Source organism: Triturus cristatus, chromosome 6 (assembly GCF_964204655.1).
Source record: "Triturus cristatus chromosome 6, aTriCri1.1, whole genome shotgun sequence".
Taxonomy (NCBI): Eukaryota; Metazoa; Chordata; class Amphibia; order Caudata; family Salamandridae; genus Triturus; species Triturus cristatus.
This window is the reverse complement of record NC_140589.1, coordinates 350,687,961-350,707,848: the sequence shown is the minus strand read 5'-3', so window position 1 is coordinate 350,707,848 and position 19,888 is coordinate 350,687,961.

Below are 19,888 nucleotides of genomic sequence, written 5' to 3'. Positions count from 1 at the left end.
ATTGCACATTGATGGGGACCTGGCAGCATCCCTAACAATAAAGGTTTTCAAAAACCATGACAAAATAAAATAAGCATTGACAAAGACAAATGGCTGGCCGCTAACGCCAGACCCACTGGGTTTTCCAATGCTTGTTTATGTTCCTGTGGAACACACAGATCGGTATTTACAATGCAGAACGTAGTTAATTTTAAGTAGTGTGATTTAGAAGGCAACAACTGATTTATATCTAGTGCCGAGCATTGGACAATTTGCGATATCGGCTTCAGAATCAAAGAGCAAAAGTATTTATTTTGCCCTTCATTCTATTAACAGCATTATGGGGTGTAAGTGGTTATAAACGACTGAAGAGAGAAAGCAATTTTCCCTAAATAGCTCAAACTCTTAAGACTGAAGTCTGGGCCAGAAAGTAACCTCTGACTACATAGGCCATAATGTAATCCCAGCTAAAAAAAGAAAATGAGATATCACAATGGCAATGGCTAGCAGGGGCATTGAATAATGACACGATTTTAGAGCAAAACCTTTGAGGCGGCCTACTTAACAATGCAACCAAAATCCTCTACAGGAGCTTAGCGCACTGTACGAAAAATGTATAGAAAATCAAGAACTTGTATACCGTAAATCCAGGAAATATATGTCTACAAGAAGCTCTGGTCAACTGGGCCATTTGAAGTAGATGATAATGTTGTTGTTAGTAATCCAGCTACTAAGTCTAGGAGAGGTAATGCAAGTAGAGGTCTAGCTATACTATTGAGTACCAACTATTCATGGGCATACGAGGGACATTATCATCCATCAAATGTATTGCATTGTATAGTATTCTCTCATTAGAAGTCAGGACGCTGCCCAATGACCCTCCCCCTTATTTTCTGCTTATATATGGCCCCTTGCCAAGAGATTAATTTCAGACTGAATTCATTTTTTCAATGCATAAAGACTATTGCTGCTCAGGAAAACGTTGAGGATATTTTAATCATGGGAGACTTCAATGGGACATTCTCTAATCACGCTATAGCACTTTTCTCTGATCAAGAACGGGAAGAGGCTTTGAATAGCCTTACTGCAATTTTTCCGGCTGGTGCCAAGGTATATAAAAGAGGAGTGCTATTGTTGGAGGCATGTAGGGAATAAAAGGTTATCATAGTTAATAGCAGACTGGACAGTGATTTTCCAGCCCACTCTACTCATACTGTAGGTTCCTCAACTACGATAATTAACAATGTGATAGGTTCAGATACGGTCTTTCGATTGCTTAGGTAAATTAAAGTAATAAATAATATCATGAGTGACCACAACATTATATCTCTCCCTATTAAGGGCAAAGAGACCATACCTTCCTGGCAGATAAATGAAATGGATGAAGTTTATCTTAATTTTGTCAATGGAAGGGTATCCTGGAATACTCAAAGCAAGAAGATCCTTTTGGTAAAGTTAAGAAAAGCCCTAGAGGATAGCGTCACTAATGGATGGATATCTGTAGATACTTACGTAAAAGACATAGGGACATTTGTAAGAAAACTCCTAATTAATTCTCAGGATGGAACTAGGAAACAAGTGGAATTTTTTACAATTAACAAAGCTTTTATTTTGAATACATTGATAAATAAATTACAAAGATGGCAATTTATATATTACTCAAGAGAATGAAAAAAGTTATTAAGCTGATTAAAAAGAAAGAGAGCCTGGTGCAAGTAAACAAAGTGCAGGCTGATAGAACGCGGGTTAACATTGCAGATGCTGTGAAACAATTTTTTATTAACTCTTTTGGAAGATTATTGGGGAATGTAATGGCAGCACCACTAAACCTAAAGGCAAGAATAGTCCTTCCTGTGAATGGTGCGCCTACATTTCCTCCTGTTATGCTTTAAGTAATCCCCCAAAAAATTCCATGGATAGAGCCTTTTGTAATACTGGGCCCAGAGATATAAAAACTCTTACTACTCTCTGTCCAACAAGGCCTCTTGTGAAAGAACTTCTTAGTAATGCTGGATATACAGGTGCAAGAGGCCCTGATCAGTTGGCGATTACAATCTTAAAGTTACAGCTTGATTTATGGGTCAGATATTTGAAAGCATTATTTATATGTTGCTTCCTAACAGGAGTGATGACGGATTCTTGGCGAGAAAGCCTTATCCTCTCTCTACATAAAAAAGTCTCCATCACTGTCCCAAGTAATTATAGTCAAGTTACGTTGCTAGATGCCGCTTGGAAAATATTGCTCCACTTTGGATAATATAACTGCACTACGGCTAATTCCGGGAAAGTATGTACAGAGAAGAGGTATGCCTTTCTACGTGGCCTTTATTGATTTTTCCACTGCTTTTGACTGCGTGAACAGGCCTTTTCTGTTGAGGAAACCTAGGGCGATGGGAATCCTGGAGGGTCTTCTGAAGCGTATTATTGCCCTACACACTTCCACATGGTGCCATTTCATGCTTAGAGGCAAGCGTGGCATTACGATAGATACTAGGAACGGCTTAAAATAAGGTTGCATTTTGGCTCCTCTTCTGTTTTTTTCATTATACATTGCGGACCTACCAGAATTCATGAGCCAGGTAGGCCATGATGCTCCCAAATTAGGTTCTTATCCTTTGGGCACCTTATTACATACAGACAACCTCATCTTATTCGGACCTGAAAAGGATTGCAGAATCGTTTACATTTTCTATCTGCTTATGTCTTATCCGATTTTTTAAAGGTGATTATAAGAAAAAGTAAGATCAGGAAGTTGCCTGCAAGGGGCTGTCATGCTGCCATGAAATACAACTGGCATCTAGGTAATATTGTACTGGAAATTGGTAAATCTGAACCCTACCTACAGAAAATCTTCACAGCCAATATAACCGATAATGAGCACATAGCACATTTGATAAATAGGATAACGGCCCATGCAAATGCCCTTAAAGCACTTTATGGAGCAATGGGTCGAAGATATTTTATGTCAAAGATCTTTTTATTCAATAAGACTTCTGCAGGAAATATAACACATTGCAAATTATACAGGACTTCCCGTGTGTATTATCAGCTAATACAGATTCAGTTTCTGACCTTGGAAAGTCCCCTTGTCACCATCATGCATTGCGAGTCATGTACAATTTACCAAATCAAACATTGGGGGAAACACCCAAACAATTCAAATAAATAACCCCCCCAACCCGCCCTTCCCTCCCTCACCCTCCCTGGTGATGGTGTAGCATCGAAGGTAAGTGTTTGGACAATCAGTTTTGTGCCATATAGAGGGGTGCAGCCGCGGTCGGTAGTAGGAGTTCCTGCAGGGCGGTGACGTGGGGAGGGGGAGGGGCAGGGTGGGGGTTAGTAAACTATGAATTACGGAGGTTTACAGGTAAGTAAACATATAAATTAATAAAACGAATTTCGTTGCGTGCACTGCATCGCATTTGGGGATGCAGTGCACACAACGAAATTCATTTTATTAATGTATATGTTTACTTACCTGTTAACCTCCGTAATCCATAGTTTACTAACCCCCACCCTGCCCCTCCCCCTCCCCACGTCACCGCCCTGCAGGAACTCCTACTACCGACCGCGGCTGGAGGGGTGTTACCTTTCTCAGAGATCTCTTGCCATCCTTAAAAGAAAATTGGGTGCCAAAACGGGCCTGGAAGTTAGTCAGCTTAAAACTGAAAGAGGTGCATAGCTCTCACGGAGGGGGAACATACCGCCGAGGCTGACGCTGGAAGGGGAAAGTAATCAACGGACCCCATTTGTATTCAAAGTTTTTGTATTGGTCTCTGAAGATATCCACCATCTGTTCCATGGTGAGGATTCTCCAGAGACACGAGTGCCAAAGCGACAGAGCAGATGCCTCCTTCTTTTTCCAGGCTGCTGCTATAGTAGTTTTGGCTGCCCCAAGACACACCCATAGGATAACCTTGTCTGCCCTCGTCTGGTGCTCAAGGTCAGGGTCTCTAACGCCCAATAGTACTCCCTCTATAGAGGTTGGTATGGGGTATCCCAGCATATCATTAATGTGTGATAAAATCTCTTCCCCAAAAAGCTCGATTTGCAGGACAATACCACCATATATGACGAAAGTCCCCCAGAAGGCCGCAACCTCGCCAACATAGCTCGGAAGTGTCTGGAAATATCTTTTTGAGTTTAGAGGGGTATAGGTACCAATCAAACAGGGTCTTGTAGTGAGCTTTCCTTAATGCCACTGAATGATTATGCTTGGAAATGTTCGACCATATGTGACGCCAGTCCTCTTCTGCAATGTCCCTCCCCACTACTTGTTCCCAGAACGATTGGTAGGGTTCCCGTGGTGCATGAATTGTTGATAGTAACATTGAGTAGAGTGCGGAAGTCACCCCCTTCGCTGAGCCCGCCCTCTGTATCCATTGTTCTATCTGCATACGCTCTCTGGTGGCGGCTTTCCTCATCTGCAGTTGGGATACCCAGTGTTTGGGTTGGAGGTAGTGGAAATGTTCGCTACTCAGAACCGGAAATTCCCTTTGGCAGCTCGCAAAGGTTAGCACATCAAAGTTGTGGAACAAATCCGAGACCATCAAGCATCATCCCTCCCGCCACCCGTCAAATGAGCCTTCCCTCATAGCTAGGGGAAAATCTGGGTTAAAGTGGATGGGAGTGTAAGGTGAGGGGAAGGTAGTCCATCTCTCGTCTTTCGTGACCTCATTCCAGACCTTGAGAGTGGTACGTGCTGATGTAAGTGTTGGCCGGTCTGGCTTTCTTCCATTTCCAGCACATCCCAATTTGACCTTCCCACTATTGCCCTATCCATGTGGAGCCAGTGTTTGTCGGACTCTCTTATTGACCACTCTACCATCACTCTTAGTTGTGCCACTATGTAATATAGTGAGAAGTCTGGAGTCTGGAAGCGCTACACCCCCCTCCTTCTTGGGTCATCGTAAGACATGGAACGGAAGACACGCCCTGCCCCCCTCCCATATGAATTTAGTAATAAGGGAGCAAAGCCGTGGTAAAGGTTGCAGTTTTAGTCGACTGGGAGTGCCTGGAACAGGTAGAGCAACTTAGGAAGTAGTAGCATTTTAATGGCATTTACCCGTCTGAGCCAGGAAATGTATCGCGGTTTCCAGCGTTTAAGCTCTTGCTGGATCTGGGACAGAAATGCGGGATAGTTGGCTTTAAACAGGTCTACAATCTTCGGTGTGAGCTGAATGCCTAAATATTGCAGGGAACGTCTAGCCCCCTGAAGGGAGGTCTGCCCCTGGAGCTGCAGAGCCTCTCTCAGAGATTGTAAGGTTTAGAATGTAGCATTTTGACAAATTGACCTTAATGCCCGCCACCCCTTCGAATTTACCCAGTTCTGTTTGTAGTGTCTGAAGTGAGGGACCTGCATCTGTGAGTGTCATCAGGACATCGTCCACGAAGAGCAAGGCCTTGTGTTCTGTTCCCCCAAAATGAATGCCCTTAATTCTTGAGTTTGCTATAAATCGGGTAGCCACGGGTTCAATGCTAAGGGCAAATAAGAGGGGGGAGAGTGGGCAGCCTTGCATCGTGCCCCTGCTTAACTTGAACGGGAGAGATGAAACGCCATTGACCTGGACTCTGGAGTGTGGGTGCCGATAGTTAGCCCTAACCATATTAAGGAATCAATCCCCAAAATTGATCTTTTGCATGGTAAGGAAGAGAAATGACCAATCCACCCTATCAAAGGGCTTTTCTGCATCCAAACCCACCAATATCGCTGGGATCTTAAATTTGGAAACCTTTTCAATGTTTTGTCCTCCGGATGTTGTCATGCGTCTCTCTGCCTTTTTTGAAGCCGGATTGATCAGGGTGGATTAGTGCGGGCATTCAATTTTCTAAGCGTGCAACCAATATCGCTGATAAGATTTTGGTGTATAGGTTTAACAGCGCAATAGGCCTGTATGAGTCGCAATTCTGGGGATTTTTCCTGGTCTAAGGATAACCGTGACCACGGCCTCAGCCAAAGAGGTTGACACCATGGAGTGTTCTGCTATAGCATTAAACAACACTAAGGTGTGGGAGAAGCTCCGCTGTATAGATTCTTTTAAAAGTGTGCCGTCAGGCCATCAGGTCCAGGGGCTTTGTGGATTTTTAGCTTCGCGATTGCCTGCCTCACTTCTTCGGCCGTGATAGGCTTGTTTAATTGATCGCTCTCAGCCGGCAATATGTGGGGGAGTTCTAGAGAGTCTAGGTATTGTTGTTGCCTAGATGTGTCTGAAGTTGAGCCAGTGTAACGGTCCCTATAGAACTTTCCGAAGATGCGTGCTTTGGACTCATATGAGTGAGTTATTGTACCGTCCATGTCCTGTATGCCCCAAATGTATTCTCGCTGTCTTTTTTCACGCAGCTGTCTCGCTAAGTGGGAGCCCACTTTACCCCCCTGTGTGTAGGCTATCTGCCTGAGTCTCAATAGTGTGTATTCAGCCCTGTTCGTATAATTCGCCTTGATTTTTCCCTTCAGTGCACTAAGCTGGCACTGTAATACTCAGGATGGTGCATTCTTATGGGCCTTCTCTACCTTCTCTAGTTCCTTCTCCAACTCTTCTTGTTCCTTAGCCCTTCGTTTATTTAGTGTGGAATTCAATTGAATACATTTACCTCTGAGGACTGCTTTAAAAGCACACCAGTTATTCTGAGGAGATGTGGCCTGGGGTTGGTTTAGTTCAAAGTATTCTGAAATGACGGCGCGTATCTCGTCCCACAGTATCCTGTCCCTAGTTACGGAGATTGGGAAATACCATTTTTGAGTGCTTTGCCCACCGCAACCCCAGGAGAGGCTGATAGTCACTAAGCTGTGATCTGAAATCGTAATTGGGAGCATCTTAGCCACCTGTAAGGAGCCTAGCATAGATTGACTTACAAATATTTGGTCTAGCCTAGAGAAGGTCAAATGTAAGTGAATAATCTTTAGTAGTGGGGTCAAGCGTTCGCCGGGCATCTTTCAGACCCAGGGCCTGCGTTTTCTGCTTGAGTCCCTTTGGGAAATTGCTAGTAGCTGCCCTGTGCGGATGTGTACTGTGTAACTTGGCGTGCCACGTAAGGTTAAAATCTCCCATAAGCACCACAGGCCCCTCCGCAAAGTCACTGATCAGATCTAAAAGAAAGGTCAAAAACAGCGCCTGTCAGGTGTTTGGAGCATAGGTGTAGATGAGTGTGAAAAGTCTACCTCTCAGTTTCCCCTTCACCATATTTGTCCTACCTTCCTTGTCTGTCTTTATGGCTACAGGTTGAAATTTTGCAGCACTTTGAAATAGGAGTGCAACCCCTCTCTGTTTGGAGTTGGCAGATGATCTATAAATTAGGGGATAGTTTCTGACGGAGTCTATGTTCTTCAGTCTTTTTAAGGTGCGTTACCTGCACCGCTATTACATCAAACTGGTGGTCGACAAGATATTTCCAGCCTTTTTGCCATTTAAGGGGCGAATTTAATCCTTTCACATTCCAGGAGCCTAAGGAAACCATTTTATAGATATTTGTCTACTGTGCCTCTCCAGACTACACACCCATGTCTTTTTCCATCCATCTCGCCCGTCCCTCCCCCATACGCCCAGGTGACCTATCTGGCTCTGGATGGAATGCCTGAATGCCTTCCCGAACCACCACCAGGAACCCTCCCCCCTCAAAAAGGAAAAAGTAGTATTTCCCCTTAGAAACCTTACGTTTTAGAGCCAACGGGCTCTTAACAAGTTCAAACTTGAAGGACAACCATATGGTAACGGGCGACATGGTCATAGCCCGAAACCCCGGCTGCCAGTTGTTTCATGCAGAAAATAACCTCTGGGAGTGGTGTGGAACGGAGGCCACCGCAGCAAGATCTTCGTGATGGTGGAGTAGGAATTCCTCTGGCCGTAGTCCATCTCCTTTTGCACGTGTATCGACGTGGTGCAGCAACAGAATTAAAGAAAGAGTCTTCTTTTGTTTAAAACCTGCGCCGCTATGTTACCTTCATTTGAGCTAGGTTTGCCTTTGGAGATCGTGCGCCACTCTCTTGCAACTCCTTGTGTTGCCTCTATTCCTGTCGTAGGGCTGTGACTGCCAACCTCGTCTGGAATCAGTAGACCCAGAATGCATTGACCTTCTTCCAGATCTATGATGTGTCTTGGTTGGTTGTTAAATTCGAAAGTGAGTCCAAAGGGAAAAGTCAGTCTATTGCAGATGTTGTCTTCTCGCAGTTTCGTCATTATTGGATGTAGTTGTTGTCTGCGTACCAACGTGAGGGGGCTAGATCCTGGAAGAGTGTACATTTACAGCCTTGAAAGGAGGTCTCCTCTTTTTTTCGTGTCACCTGTTTGATTGCTTCCTTCATCGTAAAAGAGTGTAACTTGACGAGTATGTCTCGTGTGCGTCTCCGCCCTCCCATCTGTTGGTTCCCCACACGATGTACCCTGTCGATCTCAATCTTCAGCTGGCGTGGGCTCAGTGTCTCAGGGAATAGACCCTCCACAAAAGCTCCCAGGTCTGGCACCTCTGCTCCCTCCTCCAGGTCCTGCATTGGGATGTTCTCCCGTCGGGATCTATTTTCAAAATCTTCCGCTTTCACGAGGACCTGATGGAGTTGCATCTGGAAATCGGGCTGTTTTTCCTGCAACTTGAACATGCAGGTATCAAGTGCTTGAGTCTGATCCTCCAATTCTAGCACCCTGGACCCTACGGCGTCTACATCTTGCTGGAGAGTTGAAATGCATCGGGAGAGGGCCGCCTTCAGTTGGTCCAGAGAGACCTGTAGATCATGCTTAATCTCTGCAGATAGTTCTGTTTTAAAGTCTCTTAGCGCGGCCACTAGATCCTCTCTAGTAAGCGCCATCGTGGTAGTCTGCCCCTCTTCGTCGTGTGCTGGACCCTTTTCAGTGGAAGTGAAGTAGTTGGAGACCTTATTCAATACTTTTTTGGGTGGCATAGGGGCAGCGGTGTGAGCCTTTCCCACAAGGTGCGATACTCCCCCTCTGGTTCGTGAGCACCTCGTGTAGATTTGAGAGAGGCAGTGGTTTTCTACTGGGCTGTAGCTAAACTGGAGGCAATGCTTTCAGGAGTCAGGCTGGGGAAGCCATCTTAAAGTCGGGCATTCAGAATGAGCAGGCCTGAGATAGTGTGGCACTCCACAGCCCTATCGTTTGGCTTTCTTGGTAGGGATTATACTGGAGAAGAGCTGTGTGGGAACCATTCCCCCTGCCAGTCACTGGTGCTCTGGTGCCCCCTGTTTTCATAGGTTAGTGGTAGGTTAGTCCCGTTCTGGGTGCCATTTTAAAGCCAGGCATTGCCTTTGCCTGGCCTTCCAGTGTCTGTTTAGGCCTCATTACTCCCCCAGGCAAAGGCTCTTCTAGTGGGGGTCTTCAGGGTCACTCCAGCAATCCAATTTGATGTGCCCTGGTGCCTCGCTCACCTCCTTAACTCTTCGGCGGGGTTGGGGCAGTCCTCTGCCGCGGCTCTATTCTCCACGACTACTTGTACCTCACATCACCAGGGAACACAGCGCGGGAGCAGGAAATTTGCCCGGCACCACTGATCGCTGGAGTTAAAGTCTGTAGACGGCTCCTGTCACTGCCGGTGCCATCTCCACAAGACTATGCCATTCCGGGATCCTGCTCATGCAATGGCTGCAGCGCCTACTTGCCTCCGTGTTCAGCCCCAGGCCACCCTGAAGAAAGCCTTAAAGAATCCAAAATGCTGCAGTGAAAGTGTGCGCCCAATCGTCCCACTCCCTCACACCACCATCACGGCTCTATATCCGTGGTTTTCAAATCATCTGCTCCGAGGAATCACCATCCGGCAGTTCCGTGGCTCCAGAGATGAAGTGGATCACGTCCAGCCAGCTATTTTGCCTCAAAGACATTTTAACCATCTTTTAACGATCTATAAAATTGCAAAATCCCTCCGACTATGTTATACGGTATAGAGACAGTAAAAGTAGATTGCAGGCACTTTATGCAGAGGGTCGAGGGGATGACATTGCATTCTATTTGCACAATAAATACGATGGTACCAATTGAGGCACTATGATGGGAAATGGGTTTAATTAGCGCATTTCTAATAGGTTTGGCAGCTGTAATTCGTTGGGGTTATCATCTGATACACTCAAATGAGGACACTCTCAGGAAGCTATTAGCTACAGAATGTTTTACATCTTCAAGAGAGGATGGTACATTAATAACGAAATTTCGTTACGCACTTAAGCACTTTAACCTTAAAAGGAAGGCCTACAAAATTTGAGGTAATATCAAGGTAAACATTATTTAGAAGTATTTATGAAACATAGCTCGATGGAAAATATTAGACTATGTGGTAAAAACCAGAGGTTAAGTGATGTAATTCAGTCCAGTCGAGTGGCAGTGGCACAACCTTACCTAAACTGGAATTTAGAACACAGAGTTCACAAATGTATAGTATTGTGCAGGTTAAACTATTTGCCTCTTACTAGTGTGACTGATGCTTGGCGGCATGTAAAATGGGAGAACAGAATATGCATTTAATGTAATGAAACTGTGCAAATGTAAGAGCATGTTTTATTTGTGTGTTTTGCCCTTAAAACACCTCCATATAACTTTTTAAAACCGCTTTTTATTAAAAAAATGGAACCAGAACAACAAAACAGGGGTTCATCCAATGTATTATCCAGTAAGTGAAATCAATGTGTTGTAAATCCTTTGAATATTGTAGCTCTTTTTTAACAGTGGTAAGAAACAAAATGAATTTTTGAAAACAATTGGAGGTGCTGTAACATTTTAAACCTTTCTCTCTTTAAATTCACTGAGCTTTGCAATGTTTGTCTTATACTGTTGATCTCATTATAAATCTAAATCTTTAATAAACTAAAAGACCACAAGCACAGTTCTCCACTTTGCCTACCACCACTGCTGCAATGTAGATCTAATTGGATCTGGCATTAGTATTTCCAGGTTGACTTGCTCGGGTACCATTGGACACCTTAAAGATATGTTATCATTTTGAGTTCTTCTGATGTTATGCTGATTTAAGCCGGTGCTTCATAAACTGTGTGCTGTTCTTTCAAATCTCTAATTTACTCAGATTGCAGGTTTTGAGACCTGGAGGATCCCACAATCCACTTACTGCTGGCAAAATAGTTTTATGTGTGCATTGCAAAGCACGGTCTACATGAGGGATTTCCATCATAAATTCTGGATTAACAGTTGTGCAATGCCCAGTTACACAGCCACTATCTAGTCAAGGAGTCTGGTTTTGTCCCAGTCACTGCCTATAATATAAAACAATCACTGCACATATTGATTGATTTTTTTAGATAGCTCACCTGCCAGGAATGGCCTACACCATAATCATGCAGGTGATACATTCTTAAGTGAGGCAAGCACACTGTGGGACAGCTCATTTTGATTCACAAAATGACAATGAGCCCTCCAGCATGGCCTCACCATCACTAGCATCTCTATAGATTGGTCTGATGGGGCTAATGCCCTAGCTCTTTTTGTCCTGCTGCCACCTGGAACCATCAGGACAGTTGTTGAATTTACCAGGAGGCAGCAGAGAACTGCACCTTGACAGAGCGATTCATTTGTCCAACTGCAAAGCAGCATTGTTTTGCTTAAAATGTTTAAATTTGACTTTATATATATTTACCTATATATACACATGTAGAGGTATCGATAAATACACACATACATACAAAGTCAAATGTAATTGTATATAAATCTATATATGTATTCACTGAAAAACCAAAGGTTAAAGTAATGTTATAGTTGGGTGGATTTCTCAGTGACAATGTTAGCGTTTTGAACAAAAAAAGCCACAGAAATTCAGCAGTTATAGTTAGCAGCACTAACTAGACCTTGTGCCCCCGTCCTGCTTATGGTCTCACACATGTCATCACTCATAACATGTTGTGTGACATCATTTATAACATTAGTGATGACATCTCAAGTGACATTGCTAATAACATCACTAATGACATCATTCAAGCTTCGTTTTATCACATATTGCTGTATAAAATACTATGACTTTACACGTACTAAGGTTGGGATTCACAAACAACTACCGATATATGGGAAATCCTTATTCAGTATTGTGTTCAATCTGTATGCAGCTGTTCAGAGATAGCCACAATAGTGAATGCCAATTCCAAAACAAATGCCATGCTATGGACCGCTTTTATCTTTTTCAGACTCTTAACACACACCTAATCTACATTAAGAAATCAAGTTGATATCAGTAGAGAACGGAGTACCGTAACAGTATTTACTCCAAGGAGAGAGTTCTCTTTAAACCACGCTGTTTGCAAACATTAAAACTCTTCTGAGAAAAAGACCATAGAGAATTGAAAAGAATCTACTAAGAACAGTGTATATTCTATTCAACAGTTGTCAAAAAATGTTATTTGCTAAAAATAACCAAGATCTGAAATTGCCAAAGATCATACTACCTGCAGTCTTAATACTGTAGTGAAAACTTTACAGATAGCCATTCTTCTGAAACAAAGCAAGCATGCATACATAGGTTAGTATCTGGTGCACACATTCTTCCATGTTAAGTATAACAGTGACACGATTCTCTCCAATAACTCAAAGCTGCTTAGAAATGCTAGTATCTACTAATTAGAATATTTCTCCTTTTGGAAACCTTTTTTGCATAACCAAAAAGTTGTGTGGAGCATAATCAACACAAGTCAAATGTGACTTGCACTGAGAGTTACTCATGAATGCAAACATTTACAATGTGTTCAATACCTCTACACAGCTATGGTGCATTAACCCCTTCGGTGCTCATGACGGAATGGTTCCGTCATGACCCACGGTTGAGCTGTGCTCATGACGGAACCATTCCGTCATGACCACGCCCGCGCAAGATTCCGCCAGCACAGCGGCGGAATCTGCGCAGCATCGAAGGGGTTAAGAGCACATGCGTTTTGTAAACACTTACACCCGTTAGCTTCATCCAAGCTGTACAAAATTACATAGAATTATTATGGTAGTTACTTGCCGTTAACTAAACTGTGAAACAAACTAGCACACTCATTGGATGATGTCATGAGTGATGTTATGAGTGATGTCATAGAACATGTCATGAATTATGTCATATGTGAGGGCATAAGCGGTGCATGGCGCAAGTTGTTCTCAGTGATGCTAATTATAACTGCTGAATTTCTGTGTTTTTTTCCATCTGAAAACATTAACATTGTCACTGAGAAATTCACCTAACTATAACATTACTTAAACCTTTGGTTTATTCAGTGAATATCTAGGGATTAAAATTATATATATATATATATTCCCAAATTAATAATTGCCACGACCACCACAGGGCTTATCTTTCACCAGATCTTTTAATTTTGGTAACGCGTTTCACCTGACACAACAGGCTTGTTGTGTCAGGCGAAACGCGTTACCAAAATTCAAAGATCTGGTGAAAGATAAGCCCTGTGGTGGTCGTGGCAATTATTAATTTGGGAATTTGGAAGTCGGCGCGCTCGGCCGTCATCGGACGACCTGCCTGCTTTGGGCGAGGGGAGGCAGAAGGAGCAAAGTTTGGAATAATATATATATATATATATATTTATTTAAAAATACATAGATACTAAGTACTCCAACAAGGTTTGCTCTGAGGATGTTCAACTTCTTAGTTTTTGTAACTCACATATACAGAAAGATTCCCAGCACAGTTTTCATTGTCTTTGTATGCATCTTTCCCTAAACTTTAGATTTATAAAATAAGCTGATCAGTTATACATTTTATTCAAATCTGTTGTACAGAGTTCTTTTTCACCTTCAAATGTTATTGAAAACTAATGTTTAATAACAGAATCAATACAGTATGTATATTGTATTTAATATTTTGTTTACAAACTTACAGCTCTCTAGAGATGATCGCAGGAACCGAACACACAATCCCCTGCATGCATTACGAGGGGGCTTTACTTCTTGTCTGGCTCTCACAATTCGCTCACAAGATTGTACATTTGGAATTAAGTTCATCACAGTGTATTGCTGTAATTTAGAAGACAGTAAGGCATGAGAAGTATTGTTTAGAGTCCAAAAACAGTTGATGTATTGCTGCATTACAGATATCAAGAATGTTCTCTGTATGTGACGATCTTGCTGCCCTCTCACGAGACACCTGCAAGACACCCAGGAGAAGAAAGATATCACAAGGAAAGATTGTGATTGGTTCATATGGATGACTTTATTTAGCAAAGAAAAATTCCTTCCTTGTTGCATCATGTGCCTATTGGGTTGCACCTTTTTGACTACCTCTCTGACTTTGCCTATTTTCTATGATCAGAATGTCATCATCTGATTGCAATGAGAACCCTACTCCTGTTCCTGCAAGTCAGCCACCTCAGTCACCCAGGACGTCCTTGGTCTGGAACTTTTTTCAGATGAGGCCTGGTGTGAAGAAAGTGTCTAGCAAAAATTGGTCCTCACTACGAGCTCCCCACTAACACTGCTTAGGATGGATCTAAGGATTAGCCCTATAGCAGATGTAGTCTCCTCTAGACCTCTTCTATACTGGCGACGCCTTTGGAGTACACCCGAATTGGCCGAATACAGAGAGGAGCTGAAGGATGTCATGCGCATCCAAGGTACAGGGAAACTCCCTTGGCTAGCCTATATTAGGAATACATGCCAGGCCTTAGGGAGGTCAAATATGTGGACAACCCCAGATACGTCATGTCCAATAATTGCCAGAAGGACACTACTTGATTTCTACAGAGAATTTAAACTGGTCCTAATATGGCGGGGGTCTAAGCCCGGCTGTTTAACCTCAAGGTTCCTGGACATTAAGCAGCAATACAGGACCATATTCAACTGCTTCTAGCCCAAAAACGTTATATCCAATTCAGACATGGGGCGCTCCCGCTCCGAGCATTCACAAATAAATGTCAGGGAGCCCACACTCTAGACTGCCCTGGGTGCGACCAAGCTTAGGAAACTGAAATGCACGTCCTCTTCTTCTGCCCTGCATATGGGAAGCCTAGGTCACGTGGCTTTTACAACTGTGTAGAAACATGGGGATCAGAAATTGCAGAGGTGCACAGGCTTTTTAAAGTACGAAACCGACTCACTTATTGTGTTTACCATCTAACGGGTTATATACTCTATGTGGTGCACCTGCAGAGCTATCCTTAAGCAAACTCCCCTAGGAAATCCGTAGCTCCCTAGTAATTTCTACATACATATGCTTTGCTAAGTCATGCAATAAATGAAACAATACGGTTTCTACACACCTACAGTATGGTTATCCCCACTGCAAATTAACCTTCTTTGATGGCCTTTTAATCATATAATTTTATCTGTTTTAACTCGGACCCTTTTTAACACCTGCTATAAATATCTTTTAGACAAAGTCAAAATGCTTTTAGCAATCGATAGGCATTTTATCTATCAATGAATTAGCTATTAGCCATAATATGTGCTATTTTATTTCATCTAGTAAACAATGCATTTGTAACATATGCAAAAAGGAGTTCAGCAGGGGCAACTGGCACAAGCAATATTTCATGAGTACCACTAGGATGTGGCGATATTTGAGAGGTATACACCCTGAACGCCTTGGGCGGGCTGAGTTAGCCCGTGCTGCAGAGCTTGATAACTCCTTAGGGGCTCCCACATCTTTACAAACTGGTGACAGTGGGCATGCCCAGGTACTCCCTCTGGAAGCAGATAACAATCCGACATATGTGAACAAAGCCTTTTTTTGTGGTTTATGTAAAAAGATTTTTTTTTTCTTCTGAGACAAGCGGGAGGGCATAGGACAGGCTTGTCCAGGATCATAAATGTCCACCAAGGCAATATTTTGTTTTCTCTACATTTTTACCCTCTTTGTTTTGAAGAAGGTGTTTTTTTTCCCTCCCAGTTTCTTGTTTTTGTTCTATCCCTTTAAAAAAAATACAAAAAGAGTTAAAAATAAAAGCAAACATAAAAAATACAGTTTTTGAAAATGTTTTTTGAAAAAGCCCTTTTCAGAGCTACCCTATACTTTCGGTATGTATGATGTTTGTACTATGTACCCCTTTTTTCCCTCCTTGATGACCCTTGCTATACACTTGAAAGAGCCATGATGCTCTCAAACACAGCGTGGTTCACTCTTGCAAGCCTCTTGTGAGAACCAGGTGCATAGTCCCCCACATCTACTCTGAGGGGGCAATGTTTGCTGCTTCATGGTCGAGAGTGCTTACTTTTATAATGGAATTTGCTTTTTTACTGAGCATATCCTGTTGTAATAAGTCTAATTTATATGCACCAGATTTTCACTACCTCCTTTATTTTTTTATACAATCATGCAAGAGTCTCTTTAGATCGTAAATATTTTTGGGAAAATAGGAATTAACCATCTACTCATCACAGTACTTATCTCTTACATACTTTCTCTCAAAAACAAGAACCACAATATGCATTAAAACTAATGGAGTATATGGTGAACTCATCTACTCCTTTTTACTACTCGCAATCCCACAAATTTGTAAAAATGAGTTAAAAACAATATACATTTATTTTCTTCACAGTAGTTATCTCATGAGCATCTCCTCTCTAAACGTAGGTGGACAGCATGCCTTTCTGTTGCCCTTTCATATAGTTTTTGTATTAGATTTCCACAACACCTCAAAATGTTCACAGTAAACAGTAATGGCTGCCATTTAATTTCTATCACTCCAACAACCAGCCAATCGGAGCGCCCTGAGACTCTAAGGAGCTTCTCGCTCCTGCAAAAGCATGAAGGCTCACAGGAAAAATTGTCCGCTCCAACAATCACAGGCCTGCATTTTTGATTTTGTGCTGTCACAGGACTCCCTCGTGCCCAAGTGCCCCCAAATATACAATTATTTTTGGCCCGTAATATCTAAAAAACTCCTGAATTAATTAACACCATATCACAAAAAGCACAATCTGCAGGCAAAGATCTAGCTTCCTGATGAATTTGGTTTCATTCTGTTCATCAGTTTTTGCTAAAACCTATCTTACAGAAGTCTCTGGAAAATGCATGGAGATTTAGCATTTAGGGACACCCTTTTTTCACAGCCCATGATGGAGGGATCACCCTAAACCTTTCCAAGAAGGAACTTAGGTGGATGGCCTTTGTTTATGGAAAGTTTCATGAAGATTCGTCAAACTGGGCGAAAGTTATTAGCAAACCAAAAAACGTTGTCTATGGAAAAGCAGACCTAATTATAACTACCTACTAGTGACCCCCAGTAGGAAATGTATATATTCACTAAAAAATACAAAGGTTAAAGAGACATTATACCTAGGTTCAGATTTTACATATACAACACCATAGAAATTCAGCATATATAGTTATAGTTATCTCAACTAACTATAACTCATGCCCTAAGGTAACTATATTTTTAACAATTCACAATAGTGAAAAGAATATTAATAGTGGGTATTTCATACCGATTAAATTAACAATGGAATGCAATTCATCAAATTGACAGTTTATCAAAATTGATCAAAACTAAAATAAGCATATTAACTCCAATTCTTGTGCTCATTAGGTATGTCTCAATCATGACCACACATTAAAACTGTCTCAGTATGTTCTGTTCTTCCACCAGGTTATCCCAAGTGGGCCTATTCAAAAACCTCAATAATGGGACAGGTTATAAAGTAACTACCGTGATTCTAAAGCCAACATTAAGTGAAAAAAGAAACAAGAAACTGAGCTGTCAAATATCTAATTGGTGAAGCCTGAAATTATAGCAGCATGTTTAAAAAATTCAAATAGAAATAATAAACTGGAATTGTAAGATGTTGAAAGGAAATAGAAAGGAAAATAGCTTTTGTTTTTAAATTAAGTTTTACTTAGGCATGTATTTGTTCAGGTAGTTGGGTATGGCAGGTTCAGTATGGTTAGTAGCATTTGTAGGTGTAGTAAGTATGTATGATAGGTCAGATAGTTTAGCTATGGCAGAAAGATATGTCCGGTATAATACAGGAGTAATGTGGAGTGGCTAAAAGTTATGGAATAGTATTGATAATGTTATCCCAATAATATTGTACTGTAAGGTGGTCCAATAGCAAAACAAATCACTGAACAGATTCTAAAATGTGTATTCACCCAACTCCTTTATTATTGCCATTAATGGACATTATAAAACACCGCAGTGTTTATTAAAAAAATATGCTATAATAAGACCATACATCATGAAACGCCTCCTTTGTTTTGTATTCTATTTTCAAAGCGTTGTTCTTTAAATAAAAAGTGAACTGATTTATCTTTAAGTCTACATGAGTTTTGCTGAACTAAAAAGCTGTATATCTAACATCATGTTATCATGTAATATTGTGTATTTGTAAAGTGCACCCATGAGGATACTCTGGCACTGAGCAGGTGCGTGTATCTAGTCCCGTCAAGGGCAGGTTGGTTAATTGAAAAGCCAGGGCTTCAGCTTCTTGCGAAATTAAAGATAGGTGGTAGCTCTGATGTGGAGTGGGAGGGCATTCCATGCTTTAAGAGCAATGTAAGAGAATGCCCGACCTCCTAAACTAGTTTTCTTTATGCGTGAGATGTATATGCGTACGAGTCCTGTGCTGTGGAGGTGTCTGGATAATTGGTAGATGGAGGTGTTAATGTTTAGTTGTGTAGTGCCATGAATGTGTGTGTGAGGAGTTTGGAATGGTTAATTGAAAAGCCAGATCTTCAACTTCTTGCAAAATTCAAGATAGGTGGTGGCTCTGATGTGAAGTGGGAAGCAATTCCATAATTTAGGAGCAATGTAAGAGAATGCCCGACCTCCTAAACTAGTTTTGTTTATGCGTGAGATGTATATGAGTAGGAGTCCTGTGCTGTGGAGGTGTCTGGGTAATTGGTAGATGGGGGTGTGAATGTTCAGTTGTGTAGTGCCATGAATGTGTTTGTGAGGAGTTTGGAATGAGTGTGTTTTTGTGTCAGGAGTCAGTGGAGCTCCCTGAAATGTGTTGTGAGTTCTGTGTGGGAGGGCGAGGATGAGTCTGGTTGCTGAATTCTGGATTGTTTGTAGTTTTCTGGTGAGTTGCATGGTGATACTGATATGGAGGATGTTCCTGTAATCCAACTTTCTGCTGACTAGGATGTGACTGACAGGTTTTCTGGTGATGCTTGGGAGCCATTTGAAGATCTTCCTCAGCATCTTCAGGGTCTTAAAGCAGGATACAGTGATGGCGAAACTCCTGATTTAGGTTTGGTTCTGAGTTCAGTTGGCCACTATTTGGAGTCCCAGTATTCTTACTGAAGATCACTGCATGCACCGAGAGAAAGCGACTAAACAGAGATATTTCTGTTACTATTCACCTAGTGGAATGATGTGGCTCCAGCTATGTTTTCTTACCCATAATATCCTGCAAACATCAAAATGTTGGCTAAAATTAAAGGGTCCGATTCACAAAGGTAAACTTACAATTTTGTGTAAGATTACTTATTTTCGGTATTCACAATGGTAAGCTTAGACCAAATCTTCTGTGTTGTCAGTGTTGAGCTTGAGAGAGGTGCCTTTCATCCAGTTAGCGACCTCGATCCTGCAGGCAGTGAATCTGTTTTTTGTGTTGAGGGTCTTGTCCGAAAAGAAGAGTATAAATTGCATGCCATTAGCATAGGAGATGGTGTTGAGGCACGATGGATGTTTTCCAGAAGCACCATGTATTTGTTGAGGAAGGTGGGGCTGAATCTAAAGGCACTCCGCAGATGAGTTTGCTGGCTTCCAAGGACTAAGGTGCAAGGCTGACAGCTTCTGTTCTGTCCATTAAGAAGGAGTAAATTCAGCACAGAGCAGGCCCTGTGATTCCAATCTCATGCATGTGTCCGAGGATGGGATGTGAGACTGTGTCAAATGCTGCAGAGAGTTCCATGAGATTAAAGGCTGCTGTGTCTCATCAGTCCAGGATCATGCACATGTCATCTGTGGTGTCAATGAGTGCTGTTTTTGTACTGTTGTTAGGCCTGAATCTGGACTGTGTGGCGTCAAAAAGCTGGCAGT